Source organism: Garra rufa, unplaced genomic scaffold (assembly GCF_049309525.1).
Source record: "Garra rufa unplaced genomic scaffold, GarRuf1.0 hap1_unplaced_028, whole genome shotgun sequence".
NCBI classification, from domain to species: domain Eukaryota; kingdom Metazoa; phylum Chordata; class Actinopteri; order Cypriniformes; family Cyprinidae; genus Garra; species Garra rufa.
In genome coordinates, this window is record NW_027394303.1 from 1 (window position 1) to 14491 (window position 14491).

At 38.1% G+C, this 14491-nt stretch overlaps 11 non-coding genes across 11 annotated transcripts; all 11 read left to right on the plus strand.

The window, feature by feature from the left end:
- Positions 1-44: 44 nt before the first annotated feature.
- LOC141315540 (5S ribosomal RNA) lies at positions 45-163 on the plus strand. Its single transcript, XR_012351025.1, has one exon. It is a non-coding gene; the product is annotated as a 5S ribosomal RNA (ribosomal RNA).
- An 84-nt stretch (positions 164-247) lies between these two features.
- LOC141315385 (5S ribosomal RNA) lies at positions 248-366 on the plus strand. Its single transcript, XR_012350871.1, has one exon. It is a non-coding gene; the product is annotated as a 5S ribosomal RNA (ribosomal RNA).
- A 7444-nt stretch (positions 367-7810) lies between these two features.
- LOC141315541 (5S ribosomal RNA) lies at positions 7811-7929 on the plus strand. The gene has a single exon (XR_012351026.1). It is a non-coding gene; the product is annotated as a 5S ribosomal RNA (ribosomal RNA).
- Positions 7930-8680: 751 nt separating this feature from the next.
- On the plus strand, positions 8681-8799 carry LOC141315507 (5S ribosomal RNA). Its single transcript, XR_012350993.1, has one exon. It is a non-coding gene; the product is annotated as a 5S ribosomal RNA (ribosomal RNA).
- A 753-nt stretch (positions 8800-9552) lies between these two features.
- LOC141315550 (5S ribosomal RNA) lies at positions 9553-9671 on the plus strand. The gene has a single exon (XR_012351035.1). It is a non-coding gene; the product is annotated as a 5S ribosomal RNA (ribosomal RNA).
- A 753-nt stretch (positions 9672-10424) lies between these two features.
- Positions 10425-10543, plus strand: LOC141315562 (5S ribosomal RNA). Its single transcript, XR_012351047.1, has one exon. It is a non-coding gene; the product is annotated as a 5S ribosomal RNA (ribosomal RNA).
- Positions 10544-11296: 753 nt separating this feature from the next.
- Positions 11297-11415, plus strand: LOC141315530 (5S ribosomal RNA). The gene has a single exon (XR_012351016.1). It is a non-coding gene; the product is annotated as a 5S ribosomal RNA (ribosomal RNA).
- Positions 11416-11499: 84 nt separating this feature from the next.
- On the plus strand, positions 11500-11618 carry LOC141315574 (5S ribosomal RNA). The gene has a single exon (XR_012351059.1). It is a non-coding gene; the product is annotated as a 5S ribosomal RNA (ribosomal RNA).
- A 753-nt stretch (positions 11619-12371) lies between these two features.
- LOC141315391 (5S ribosomal RNA) lies at positions 12372-12490 on the plus strand. Its single transcript, XR_012350878.1, has one exon. It is a non-coding gene; the product is annotated as a 5S ribosomal RNA (ribosomal RNA).
- A 753-nt stretch (positions 12491-13243) lies between these two features.
- LOC141315403 (5S ribosomal RNA) lies at positions 13244-13362 on the plus strand. The gene has a single exon (XR_012350890.1). It is a non-coding gene; the product is annotated as a 5S ribosomal RNA (ribosomal RNA).
- A 753-nt stretch (positions 13363-14115) lies between these two features.
- LOC141315415 (5S ribosomal RNA) lies at positions 14116-14234 on the plus strand. Its single transcript, XR_012350902.1, has one exon. It is a non-coding gene; the product is annotated as a 5S ribosomal RNA (ribosomal RNA).
- The last annotated feature ends 257 nt before the right edge of the window (positions 14235-14491 follow it).

Below are 14491 nucleotides of genomic sequence, written 5' to 3' on the forward strand. Positions count from 1 at the left end.
ACGGAGGCTGATCTTTAAATAGCCCACTTTTTGGAGCAGCCCTCGCTTATGGCCATACCGCGCTGAGAGCGCCCGATCTCGTCTGATCTCGGAACCTGAGCAGCGTCGGGCCTGGTTAGTACTTGGATGGGAGACCGCCTGGGAATACCAGGTGCTGTAAGCTTTTGCCTTTTCTTCACTATTTATATAATATGCTGGCTTTTACGGAGGCTGATCTTTAAATAGCCCACTTTTTGGAGCAGCCCTCGCTTATGGCCATACCGCGCTGAGAGCGCCCGATCTCGTCTGATCTCGGAAGCTAAGCAGCGTCGGGCCTGGTTAGTACTTGGATGGGAGACCGCCTGGGAATACCAGGTGCTGTAAGCTTTTGCCTTTTCTTCACTATTTATATAATATGCTGGCTTTTAGAAAGACGTGTTTTACCGCTCTATTTATTACAATCAATTAAATGTATTATAGAGTTTTAAGTGTTTTACATGTTTTTAGGCCATTTTATTACTCTTAACATTTTAAGTGTATGTGTCTTTAATAAATGGATGGTTGGCCTGTCATGTGACTAGACACATGACAGGAAGCAGGAAGTACAACTGTATAAGAGAGCAGCATGACAAACAAAGGACAGTCACCAAACTGTTGGATTGAGGAGTTGCTAATTTTAGAGCTCACCTTTCCATTCACCACCTGCAAACTTTGGATTACACTTTCTGTGGATTGTATATACACTGGTGGACACTCACATTGGACTTATCAACACACTGGGGTTCTTGGACTGTTTTTAGGGTATGGACAAATGAACTGTATTCTTTTAACAGAGTTTACCTGTTTTTAGGGTATGGACAAATGAACTGTATTCTTTTAACAGAGTTTACTTAGTTTTATCGTGTTGTTTTAAAGTCTTTTATGTGAACCTTGTAAATACACCAAATCTATTTAAACCAATTTTCTTTTATGTCTCATTCTTTTAACCACTAGTCATCTCTCACAGTTAAATCTGACCCCATTTTAGTCTTGTAACTCGGCTGATAAGGCCGATTGTTACACTTTTATGGGAGACCGCCTGGGAATACCAGGTGCTGTAAGCTTTTGCCTTTTCTTCACTATTTATATAATATGCTGGCTTTTACGGAGGCTGATCTATAAATAACCCACTTTTTGGAGCAGTCCTCGCTTACGGCCATACCGCCACCTGAGAGCGCTAGAGAGCAACAGGAAGTGGTTGGCAGCAGTTGGGAGAGGAAGGCTCTCCTCCATTTTGTGTTTGATTTTTTTTGTTTGTTTTGTGAGTGGTTTTACTTTAAGTTAGTTAGTTTTTTTGTGTTTTTTTCAGTTATAAAACCACCTAACAGCAGCATTTTTGCTGGCTGGAGGGTGGTTAAACCTTTTTTTTCTTAACTTATTTTTCTTTAAAAAAAACGGACGGATTAATGGATTACGAAACAGAACTGGCTGGAGAGAGACGGATGGCAAACGACACTGGACTGGCAGGAGGAACACGCACGGCAATGGACACTGGACTGGCTGGAGGAACATGCACGGCAAACGAGACTGGACTGGCAGGAGGAACACGCACGGCAAACGACATTGGACTGGATAAACGACCACGAGCTACAAATGGAAAAAAACAGGAAGTAAGAGAAAAGTTTGTTGAGCGACAATATTTAAAGGAAGCTACAGTGATTGTGAATGTGGAGAATGTGATTGGGGTGAGAGCGGAGGACATTATTAAAGCTGTAACGGAACAATGTGGACATGGCAAAATTTTAGCACTAAGACCAAGACAAGGGAAAGAATACGAACTGACAATGGAAAAAGAAGAAACGTGTGAAAAACTAATTGATGGACTAAGAATAAAAGGAGTGGACTGTGAAGTAAAAAATCTACAAAACAGGGATTATGTTGTTTCCTTCATGCACCTGCCTGTCTACCTGGATGACAAAGAAATTTTAGGAAAATTGGAGGGATGGGGAGTTGATCCCATTACCAAAATTAAAAGAAGACGCTACCCGGGCACCGACATTGAAGATGGAACAAGGTTCCTTAAGGTTCCTTGAGGTTCCTTGAGGTTCCCCAAGCAAGTGGCATCGTTGCCATATAGCACACGGCTAGAAACAGCCGAAGGGCCGCAGTACTTCCGGGTGATGCACAGCCATCAGGTGAAGACCTGTAGGCTGTGCATGAGCCCGGATCACCTGCTAATAGAATGCCCAAATTTTGTGTGCTACAAATGTGAGGAGAGGGGACATTTTGCACGAGATTGCAATGCTGTCAGGTGCCCGGGGTGTCAGGAAGTTTTAAATAAATGTGAATGTTGGATGGAGGGAGAGGAAGGAGGAAGGGAAGAACAGGTGGGCAGACAGGTGCATGAAGGAAACAACGAGGAGGAAGGACTACAACAAAAAGAAACGGAAGGAGGACCGAGCTGCAGAGAGGAAGGAGAAAGAAGAGAAGACAACATTAATAATAACGAACAAACAGTGGAGCAGGACACTCAATGGACAGAGATGGAGATGTCGGACAGTTTTAATACTTTTCTGGGTGATGTGGAGAGAGATGGACAAGGAAGGTTGGATCAAGTTAAAGAAACGGACAATGAAGAGGGAATAAAGATGGACAAAATGGACAAAGACAGAGGAGGGAAAGGACAAATAAGAAGGAGAGCACTGAAGGTAAAACCAAATTTGGAAAGTGCAAGAAAAAAGATTATGACAGAGACTAACAGATTTGATGTGCTAAGGGTCCTGGAGGGAGAAAATGATGAATAATGATTTTTATGTATTTTTTTTATTTACTTTTAATGGTTTTAAGTTGTGTTGCTTTTAATGCAAGGGGTCTGATGGACATGAGGAAGTTTGAAAAAGTAAAAGAAAAATGTAAAAGGGAAGACATTGTTGCATTACAAGAAACAAACTGGAGAGAAAATGTGATGAATGATTATAAAAAGAGATGGGATGGAGGTATTTTATATAATAATGGAGATGGGCGGGCTGGGAGAGGTGTGGCTTTTTTAATGAAGGACGATGTTTTTAAAGTGAGTAAAAGTGTGTATAAGGACAAGATGGGGAAATGTTTGGTAGTTGAGACAAAATATGAAGGAAGAGATTTGATTTTAGTAAATGTACATGCACCAGTGGAAGATAAGGAAAAGAAAGAGTTTTTTAATGTTTTAAGAAACATTGTAAAGAAGTATAAAGAAATAATTATGATGGGGGATTTTAACACAGTTTTTAGTAAACAGGATATGGCTGAAGGAATGGTTTTTAAAACAGATACAGGAAGAAAAGAATTAAAAGCATTAATGGATGAAAATAATATGATAGATGTGTGGAGAGAAAGAAATGAAAAGAAAAAAGAATTTTCGAGAAGACAAATAGTAGGGCAGTTTGTATGCCAAACTAGAATTGACTATGTTTTATGTACAAGAAATGTGGAGAATTTTATAGAAAATATTAAGTACAAAGAAACAAGTTTTAGCGATCATAAGATTTTATCTTTTAAGTTGGACTGGAGTCAAATGCAAAGAGGTCCGGGAGTATGGATTTTAAATACACAGATTTTAAAGAATGAAGATTATGTTTTAAAAGTGAAAGAAATTATAGAAAAAGAAAAGGAAAATGGAATGTATGAAGAGGATAAGAGAATATGGTGGGAGAGTGTAAAGTTTTTAATCAAAAAATTCTCAATCAGGTATTGTAGTGTTATTCAGAAATGCAAAAGATCCAAAGAAAGAGGAATAAAGGAAAGTTTGGAAATGGAACTGAATAAAGAATTTCAAGACATACAAAAGATAAAGGAAATGGAGGGGAAACTGAAAGAAATAGAAGAAAAGGAATATGAGGGGGCGAGGTTAAGAAGCAAAGCAAAATATGTGGTGGAGGGAGAAAAATGTACAAAGTTCTTTTTTGATCTGGAAAAAAAGAGAGGGAAAGCTGAAACGATAAAAGAAATAAGAGGGGAAAATGGGGAAATTGTAGAAGGGAATGAAAAGATTTTAAAAGAAATAAAGAATTTTTATGAGGATCTGTTTAGTGCAAGGGGGGTGGAAGAGGAGGAAAAAAAGGAACTGTTGAATCAGATAAAAGCAAAAGTAAGTGAGGAACATAAAAAAGAATGTGACCAAGAAATCAGGGAAGACGAGATTGAAAGAGCAATAAATCAACTGAATAAAAAGAAAAGTCCAGGAATAGATGGTTTGGGAACTGAATTTTATGTTTGTTTTAAAGAAGTTTTAACAAAGATTTTAAATGAGGTTTTTAAAGAAATTTTTGAAAAGGAAGAGATTAATGAAAGAACAAGGATGGGGTTAATGAAATTGATATATAAAAGGAAAGGAGAAAAAGTAGATCTAAAAAACTACAGACCAATCACGATGTTGAATACAGATCTTAAGATTTTAGCGAAGGTTTTAGCAAACAGATTAAAGGAAGTAATGCCAAGTATAATTAAAACAAACCAAGCATATGGAGTCAAAGGAAGAGATATAGCCGACATAACAATGAGTATAAGGGACACGATATGGTACATGAAAGAAAAAAATGAAGAAGGATATATAATTAGTTTGGATTTTGAAAAAGCTTTTGATAGGGTTGAGCACGGGTATTTATTTGAGGTTTTAAGGAGTTTTGGGTTCGGGGAAAATTTTATTAAATGGATTGAGATTTTATATAAGGGTGCACTAACAAAGATAAAATGTAATGGGTTTTTAACAGAGTGTTTTAAAATAACAAGGTCAATAAGACAGGGTTGTCCACTCTCAGCATTATTGTACTCACTTGTTTCTGAACCCTTGGGACTGGCTATAAAACAGAATGAAAGAATAATAGGGATAGAAATTGAGGGAAATAAGGCTGAGGGGAAAGTTTTTCAATATGCTGATGACACAACAATAATTGTAAAGGGAAAAGAGAGTGTTAAAGAAGTTATGAAGTTGGTAAAAGAATATTGTAGTGGGTCTGGAAGTTAAGTAAATGAGGAGAAAACGATATATATGAGATTTGGTAAAGCTATGGTTTTAATGGATTGTTTTAATTTTAAGGAAGTGGAAGAAATGAGGATTTTAGGAGTTGTAATGGGAAAGAATGAGAGGAAAGTAAGAGATGAAATGTGGGAGCAACTAGTAACAGATATAGAGAGAAGATTAAATTTTTGGAAATTGAGAACTTTAAACTTGAAGGGGAAGGTTTTAATATTGAATGTTTTAATGGTTTCTAAACTTTGGTATGTTTTATATGTTTCTGAAATACCTTTATGGACAGAACGGAGGTTGAAGAAATGTTTTCTTGACTTTTTATGGGAGGGGAAACCAGCAAGGATTGCACATAATACGATTTTAGGGGCGATAGAGAAGGGGGGCTTAGGTTTAATGGATGTGGAACAGCGAAAAAATGCGTTGAGAGTAAAAATTGTTAAGAAATACCTGCAACAAGATAACAAAACTGAGTGGAAAAAAACAATGAAATACTTTTTAAACAAATGTGGGGATTTTAACATGGGGGACGGAATATTATGGATGAAAACAAAAATTTGGATGACGGAAGGATTACCCGAATTTTATAGAGAAATTTTTAGTGCCTGGGGGAATTTTTTAACGAAAATCGAGTACAATCCGCATGGAAGAGAAAACATTTTAAATCAACCTCTGTTCTTAAATAACAACATTTTAAAACAAGAGAAAGCAATATTTTTAAAAAAATGGATGGATGTGGGGATAACAAGAGTGAGAGATGTTTTGTATGAATTTAAAGAGGGTTTTTTACCGATACAATATATTGTGGATGCGATGGAGGAAGCAAAAGAAGAATACAGTAAACAAGAAATAACAAATAAATATGAAATTATTAAAAATGCAATACCCAAAGAGTGGATTAAAAGAATAGAGAGTATGGAAGGAGAGCAAACAGAGGGAAATATTTTTGTGAAACTGGGGGGAAAAATGTATGATTTTAAAGAATGTACTGTAAAAATGTTTTATTGTGTTTTTAGAGATGGTGTTTTTAAAGAGCCGATTGTAAATAAGTACTGGGTGGAAAAATTCAAGGATCTAAAAGAAGAATGTATATGGAGAAACATGAGTGGGAGGTGTGTTGAAACAAAGTTAGGATGTTTGGAATATTTTATAAGGCATAAAGCGGTTTTTACTGAGTCTGTTTTAAACAAGGTGGGAATGGAACAAAATCCAATGTGTAAAGTGTGTCATGAAAAAGAAGAGGGGATTTTACATTTGTTTTTATATTGTAAAGAATTGGAGGATTTTCTAAGGAAATGTAAATGTTTAATTAAAGATGTGAGCGAAGGTTGGGATGAAAGTGTAATGGAATGGAAAAGAGTAGTGATGTTTGGTTGGGAAAAGAAGGGTCAACACAAAAAGTTTATAAATCTGTGTATAATGTTAATGAAAAGCGCAATTTGGGAAAGAAGAATTGTGGCCAAAAAAGAAAAAATGGTGTTAGAGGTTTGGACTGTTTTTAAAAGGAAAATAGAAGTATATGTAGAACAATTATATGTGTATTTTAAAAGTGAAAATATGCTGAAAGCTTTTTATGATGTTTTTACACCAACAGTTTGTAATGTTTTAGAGAATTTCATGTGCAAATTGCCAGGAAGAGAAAGAGCTTTCTAAATCTTAAGTATAAAAGGCATGATTTTAAACAAAAAATACGAGATGAGTAGATTATATTTTATCTTATTTTTAATTTTTTTTTTCTTTTCTTTCGTCTTTGTGTGGACAACTATATTGTATTGTTGATGTTTCTATTGGTTGAAAATTCATCTTATGTTTAATGTGTTCCTTTTGCTTTGTTGATGATAATGTGATGTATTTTTTCATGTTTATTTATTTTATGTCGTGAGACTTCTAATGTGAAGCACACATTGGAAAATTTGTATTATGAAATTTCTTTAATAAAAAAAAAAAAAGAGCGCCCGATCTCGTCTGATCTCGGAAGCTAAGCAGCGTCGGGCCTGGTTAGTACTTGGATGGGAGACCGCCTGGGAATACCAGGTGCTGTAAGCTTTTGCCTTTTCTTCACTATTTATATAATATGCTGGCTTTTAGAAAGACGTGTTTTACCGCTCTATTTATTACAATCATTTAAATGTATTATAGAGTTTTAAGTGTTTTACATGTTTTTTAGGCCATTTTATTACTCTTAACATTTTAAGTGAATGTGTCTTTAATAAATGGATGGTTGGCCTGTCATGTGACTAGACACATGACAGGAAGCAGGAAGTACAACTGTATAAGAGAGCAGCATGACAAACAAAGGACAGTCACCAAACTGTTGGATTGAGGAGTTGCTAATTTTAGAGCTCAACTTTCCATTCACCACCTGCAAACTTTGGATTACACTTTCTGTGGATTGCATATATACTGGTGGACACTCACATTGGACTTATCAACACACTGGGATTCTTGGACTGTTTTTAGGGTATGGACAAATGAACTGTATTCTTTTAACAGAGTTTACCTGTTTTTAGGGTATGGACAAATGAACTGTATTCTTTTAACAGAGTTGACCTAGTTTTATCGTGTTGTTTTAAAGTCTTTTATGTGAACCTTGTAAATACACCAAATCTATTTAAACCAATTTTCTTTTATGTCTCATTCTTTTAACCACTAGTCATCTCTCACAGTTAAATCTGACCCCATTTTAGTCTTGTAACTCGGCTGATAAGGCCGATTGTTAAACTTTTATGGGAGACTGCCTGGGAATACCAGGTGCTGTAAGCTTTTGCCTTTTCTTCACTATTTATATAATATGCTGGCCTTTACGGAGGCTGATCTTTAAATAGCCCACATTTTGGGGCAGCCCTCGCTTATGGCCATACCGCGCTGAGAGCGCCCGATCTCGTCTGATCTCGGAAGCTAAGCAGCGTCGGGCCTGGTTAGTACTTGAATGGGAGACCGCCTGGGCTTACCAGGTGCTGTAAGCTTTTGCCTTTTCTTCACTATTTACATAATATGCTGGCTTTTAGAAAGACGTGTTTTACCGCTCTATTTATTACAATCATTTAAATGTATTATAGAGTTTTAAGTGTTTTACATGTTTTTTAGGCCATTTTATTACTCTTAACATTTTAAGTGTATGTGTCTTTAATAAATGGATGGTTGGCCTGCCATGTGACTAGACACATGACAGGAAGCAGGAAGTACAACTGTATAAGAGAGCAGCATGACAAACAAAGGACAGTCACCAAACTGTTGGATTGAGGAGTTGCTAATTTTAGAGCTCACCTTTCCATTCACCACCTGCAAACTTTGGATTACACTTTCTGTGGATTGTATATACACCGGTGGACACTCACATTGGACTTATCAACACACTGGGATTCTTGGACTGTTTTTAGGGTATGGACAAATGAACTGTATTCTTTTAACAGCGTTTACCTCGTTTTATCGTGTTGTTTTAAAGTCTTTTATGTGAACCTTGTAAATAAACCAAATCTATTTAAACCAATCTTCTTTTATGTCTCATTCTTTTAACCACTAGTCATCTCTCACAGTTAAATCTGACCCCATTTTAGTCTTGTAACTCGGCTGATAAGGCCGATTGTTACACTTGGATGGGAGACCGCCTGGGATTACCAGGTGCTGTAAGCTTTTGCCTTTTCTTCACTATTTATATAATATGCTGGCTTTTACGGAGGCTGATCTTTAAATAGCCCACTTTTTGGAGCAGCCCTCGCTTACGGCCATACCGCGCTGAGAGCGCCCGATCTCGTCTGATCTCGGAAGCTAAGCAGCGTCGGGCCTGCTTAGTACTTGGATGGGAGACCGCCTGGGAATACCAGGTGCTGTAAGCTTTTGCCTTTTCTTCACTATTTATATAATATGCTGGCTTTTAGAAAGACGTGTTTTACCGCTCTATTTATTACAATCATTTAAATGTATTATAGAGTTTTAAGTGTTTTACATGTTTTTTAGGCCATTTTATTACTCTTAACATTTTAAGTGAGTGTGTGTCTTTAAAAAATGGATGGTTGGCCTGCCATGTGACTAGACACATGACAGGAAGCAGGAAGTACAACTGTATAAGAGAGCAGCATGACAAACAAAGGACAGTCACCAAACTGTTGGATTGAGGAGTTGCTAATTTTAGAGCTCACCTTTCCATTCACCACCTGCAAACTTTGGATTACACTTTCTGTGGATTGTATATACACCGGTGGACACTCACATTGGACTTATCAACACACTGGGATTCTTGGACTGTTTTTAGGGTATGGACAAATGAACTGTATTCTTTTAACAGCGTTTACCTCGTTTTATCGTGTTGTTTTAAAGTCTTTTATGTGAACCTTGTAAATAAACCAAATCTATTTAAACCAATCTTCTTTTATGTCTCATTCTTTTAACCACTAGTCATCTCTCACAGTTAAATCTGATCCCATTTTAGTCTTGTAACTCGGCTGATAAGGCCGATTGTTACACTTGGATGGGAGACCGCCTGGGAATACCAGGTGCTGTAAGCTTTTGCCTTTTCTTCACTATTTATATAATATGCTGGCTTTTACGGAGGCTGATCTTTAAATAGCCCACTTTTTGGAGCAGCCCTCGCTTACGGCCATACCGCGCTGAGAGCGCCCGATCTCGTCTGATCTCGGAAGCTAAGCAGCGTCGGGCCTGCTTAGTACTTGGATGGGAGACCGCCTGGGAATACCAGGTGCTGTAAGCTTTTGCCTTTTCTTCACTATTTATATAATATGCTGGCTTTTAGAAAGACGTGTTTTACCGCTCTATTTATTACAATCATTTAAATGTATTATAGAGTTTTAAGTGTTTTACATGTTTTTTAGGCCATTTTATTACTCTTAACATTTTAAGTGAGTGTGTGTCTTTAAAAAATGGATGGTTGGCCTGCCATGTGACTAGACACATGACAGGAAGCAGGAAGTACAACTGTATAAGAGAGCAGCATGACAAACAAAGGACAGTCACCAAACTGTTGGATTGAGGAGTTGCTAATTTTAGAGCTCACCTTTCCATTCACCACCTGCAAACTTTGGATTACACTTTCTGTGGATTGTATATACACCGGTGGACACTCACATTGGACTTATCAACACACTGGGATTCTTGGACTGTTTTTAGGGTATGGACAAATGAACTGTATTCTTTTAACAGCGTTTACCTCGTTTTATCGTGTTGTTTTAAAGTCTTTTATGTGAACCTTGTAAATAAACCAAATCTATTTAAACCAATCTTCTTTTATGTCTCATTCTTTTAACCACTAGTCATCTCTCACAGTTAAATCTGACCCCATTTTAGTCTTGTAACTCGGCTGATAAGGCCGATTGTTACACTTGGATGGGAGACCGCCTGGGATTACCAGGTGCTGTAAGCTTTTGCCTTTTCTTCACTATTTATATAATATGCTGGCTTTTACGGAGGCTGATCTTTAAATAGCCCACTTTTTGGAGCAGCCCTCGCTTACGGCCATACCGCGCTGAGAGCGCCCGATCTCGTCTGATCTCGGAAGCTAAGCAGCGTCGGGCCTGCTTAGTACTTGGATGGGAGACCGCCTGGGAATACCAGGTGCTGTAAGCTTTTGCCTTTTCTTCACTATTTATATAATATGCTGGCTTTTAGAAAGACGTGTTTTACCGCTCTATTTATTACAATCATTTAAATGTATTATAGAGTTTTAAGTGTTTTACATGTTTTTTAGGCCATTTTATTACTCTTAACATTTTAAGTGAGTGTGTGTCTTTAAAAAATGGATGGTTGGCCTGCCATGTGACTAGACACATGACAGGAAGCAGGAAGTACAACTGTATAAGAGAGCAGCATGACAAACAAAGGACAGTCACCAAACTGTTGGATTGAGGAGTTGCTAATTTTAGAGCTCACCTTTCCATTCACCACCTGCAAACTTTGGATTACACTTTCTGTGGATTGTATATACACCGGTGGACACTCACATTGGACTTATCAACACACTGGGATTCTTGGACTGTTTTTAGGGTATGGACAAATGAACTGTATTCTTTTAACAGCGTTTACCTCGTTTTATCGTGTTGTTTTAAAGTCTTTTATGTGAACCTTGTAAATAAACCAAATCTATTTAAACCAATCTTCTTTTATGTCTCATTCTTTTAACCACTAGTCATCTCTCACAGTTAAATCTGATCCCATTTTAGTCTTGTAAGTCGGCTGATAAGGCCGATTGTTACACTTGGATGGGAGACCGCCTGGGAATACCAGGTGCTGTAAGCTTTTGCCTTTTCTTCACTATTTATATAATATGCTGGCTTTTACGGAGGCTGATCTTTAAATAGCCCACTTTTTGGAGCAGCCCTCGCTTACGGCCATACCGCGCTGAGAGCGCCCGATCTCGTCTGATCTCGGAAGCTAAGCAGCGTCGGGCCTGCTTAGTACTTGGATGGGAGACTGCCTGGGAATGCCAGGTGCTGTAAGCTTTTGCCTTTTCTTCACTATTTATATAATATGCTGGCTTTTACGGAGGCTGATCTTTAAATAGCCCACTTTTTGGAGCAGCCCTCGCTTACGGCCATACCGCGCTGAGAGCGCCCGATCTCGTCTGATCTCGGAAGCTAAGCAGCGTCGGGCCTGCTTAGTACTTGGATGGGAGACCGCCTGGGAATACCAGGTGCTGTAAGCTTTTGCCTTTTCTTCACTATTTATATAATATGCTGGCTTTTAGAAAGACGTGTTTTACCGCTCTATTTATTACAATCATTTAAATGTATTATAGAGTTTTAAGTGTTTTACATGTTTTTTAGGCCATTTTATTACTCTTAACATTTTAAGTGAGTGTGTGTCTTTAAAAAATGGATGGTTGGCCTGCCATGTGACTAGACACATGACAGGAAGCAGGAAGTACAACTGTATAAGAGAGCAGCATGACAAACAAAGGACAGTCACCAAACTGTTGGATTGAGGAGTTGCTAATTTTAGAGCTCACCTTTCCATTCACCACCTGCAAACTTTGGATTACACTTTCTGTGGATTGTATATACACCGGTGGACACTCACATTGGACTTATCAACACACTGGGATTCTTGGACTGTTTTTAGGGTATGGACAAATGAACTGTATTCTTTTAACAGCGTTTACCTCGTTTTATCGTGTTGTTTTAAAGTCTTTTATGTGAACCTTGTAAATAAACCAAATCTATTTAAACCAATCTTCTTTTATGTCTCATTCTTTTAACCACTAGTCATCTCTCACAGTTAAATCTGACCCCATTTTAGTCTTGTAACTCGGCTGATAAGGCCGATTGTTACACTTGGATGGGAGACCGCCTGGGATTACCAGGTGCTGTAAGCTTTTGCCTTTTCTTCACTATTTATATAATATGCTGGCTTTTACGGAGGCTGATCTTTAAATAGCCCACTTTTTGGAGCAGCCCTCGCTTACGGCCATACCGCGCTGAGAGCGCCCGATCTCGTCTGATCTCGGAAGCTAAGCAGCGTCGGGCCTGCTTAGTACTTGGATGGGAGACCGCCTGGGAATACCAGGTGCTGTAAGCTTTTGCCTTTTCTTCACTATTTATATAATATGCTGGCTTTTAGAAAGACGTGTTTTACCGCTCTATTTATTACAATCATTTAAATGTAATATAGAGTTTTAAGTGTTTTACATGTTTTTTAGGCCATTTTATTACTCTTAACATTTTAAGTGAGTGTGTGTCTTTAAAAAATGGATGGTTGGCCTGCCATGTGACTAGACACATGACAGGAAGCAGGAAGTACAACTGTATAAGAGAGCAGCATGACAAACAAAGGACAGTCACCAAACTGTTGGATTGAGGAGTTGCTAATTTTAGAGCTCACCTTTCCATTCACCACCTGCAAACTTTGGATTACACTTTCTGTGGATTGTATATACACCGGTGGACACTCACATTGGACTTATCAACACACTGGGATTCTTGGACTGTTTTTAGGGTATGGACAAATGAACTGTATTCTTTTAACAGCGTTTACCTCGTTTTATCGTGTTGTTTTAAAGTCTTTTATGTGAACCTTGTAAATAAACCAAATCTATTTAAACCAATCTTCTTTTATGTCTCATTCTTTTAACCACTAGTCATCTCTCACAGTTAAATCTGATCCCATTTTAGTCTTGTAACTCGGCTGATAAGGCCGATTGTTACACTTGGATGGGAGACCGCCTGGGAATACCAGGTGCTGTAAGCTTTTGCCTTTTCTTCACTATTTATATAATATGCTGGCTTTTACGGAGGCTGATCTTTAAATAGCCCACTTTTTGGAGCAGCCCTCGCTTACGGCCATACCGCGCTGAGAGCGCCCGATCTCGTCTGATCTCGGAAGCTAAGCAGCGTCGGGCCTGCTTAGTACTTGGATGGGAGACCGCCTGGGAATACCAGGTGCTGTAAGCTTTTGCCTTTTCTTCACTATTTATATAATATGCTGGCTTTTAGAAAGACGTGTTTTACCGCTCTATTTATTACAATCATTTAAATGTATTATAGAGTTTTAAGTGTTTTACATGTTTTTTAGGCCATTTTATTACTCTTAACATTTTAAGTGAGTGTGTGTCTTTAAAAAATGGATGGTTGGCCTGCCATGTGACTAGACACATGACAGGAAGCAGGAAGTACAACTGTATAAGAGAGCAGCATGACAAACAAAGGACAGTCACCAAACTGTTGGATTGAGGAGTTGCTAATTTTAGAGCTCACCTTTCCATTCACCACCTGCAAACTTTGGATTACACTTTCTGTGGATTGTATATACACCGGTGGACACTCACATTGGACTTATCAACACACTGGGATTCTTGGACTGTTTTTAGGGTATGGACAAATGAACTGTATTCTTTTAACAGCGTTTACCTCGTTTTATCGTGTTGTTTTAAAGTCTTTTATGTGAACCTTGTAAATAAACCAAATCTATTTAAACCAATCTTCTTTTATGTCTCATTCTTTTAACCACTAGTCATCTCTCACAGTTAAATCTGACCCCATTTTAGTCTTGTAACTCGGCTGATAAGGCCGATTGTTACACTTGGATGGGAGACCGCCTGGGATTACCAGGTGCTGTAAGCTTTTGCCTTTTCTTCACTATTTATATAATATGCTGGCTTTTACGGAGGCTGATCTTTAAATAGCCCACTTTTTGGAGCAGCCCTCGCTTACGGCCATACCGCGCTGAGAGCGCCCGATCTCGTCTGATCTCGGAAGCTAAGCAGCGTCGGGCCTGCTTAGTACTTGGATGGGAGACCGCCTGGGAATACCAGGTGCTGTAAGCTTTTGCCTTTTCTTCACTATTTATATAATATGCTGGCTTTTAGAAAGACGTGTTTTACCGCTCTATTTATTACAATCATTTAAATGTATTATAGAGTTTTAAGTGTTTTACATGTTTTTTAGGCCATTTTATTACTCTTAACATTTTAAGTGAGTGTGTGTCTTTAAAAAATGGATGGTTGGCCTGCCATGTGACTAGACACATGACAGGAAGCAGGAAGTACAACTGTATAAGAGAGCAGCATGACAAACAAAGGAC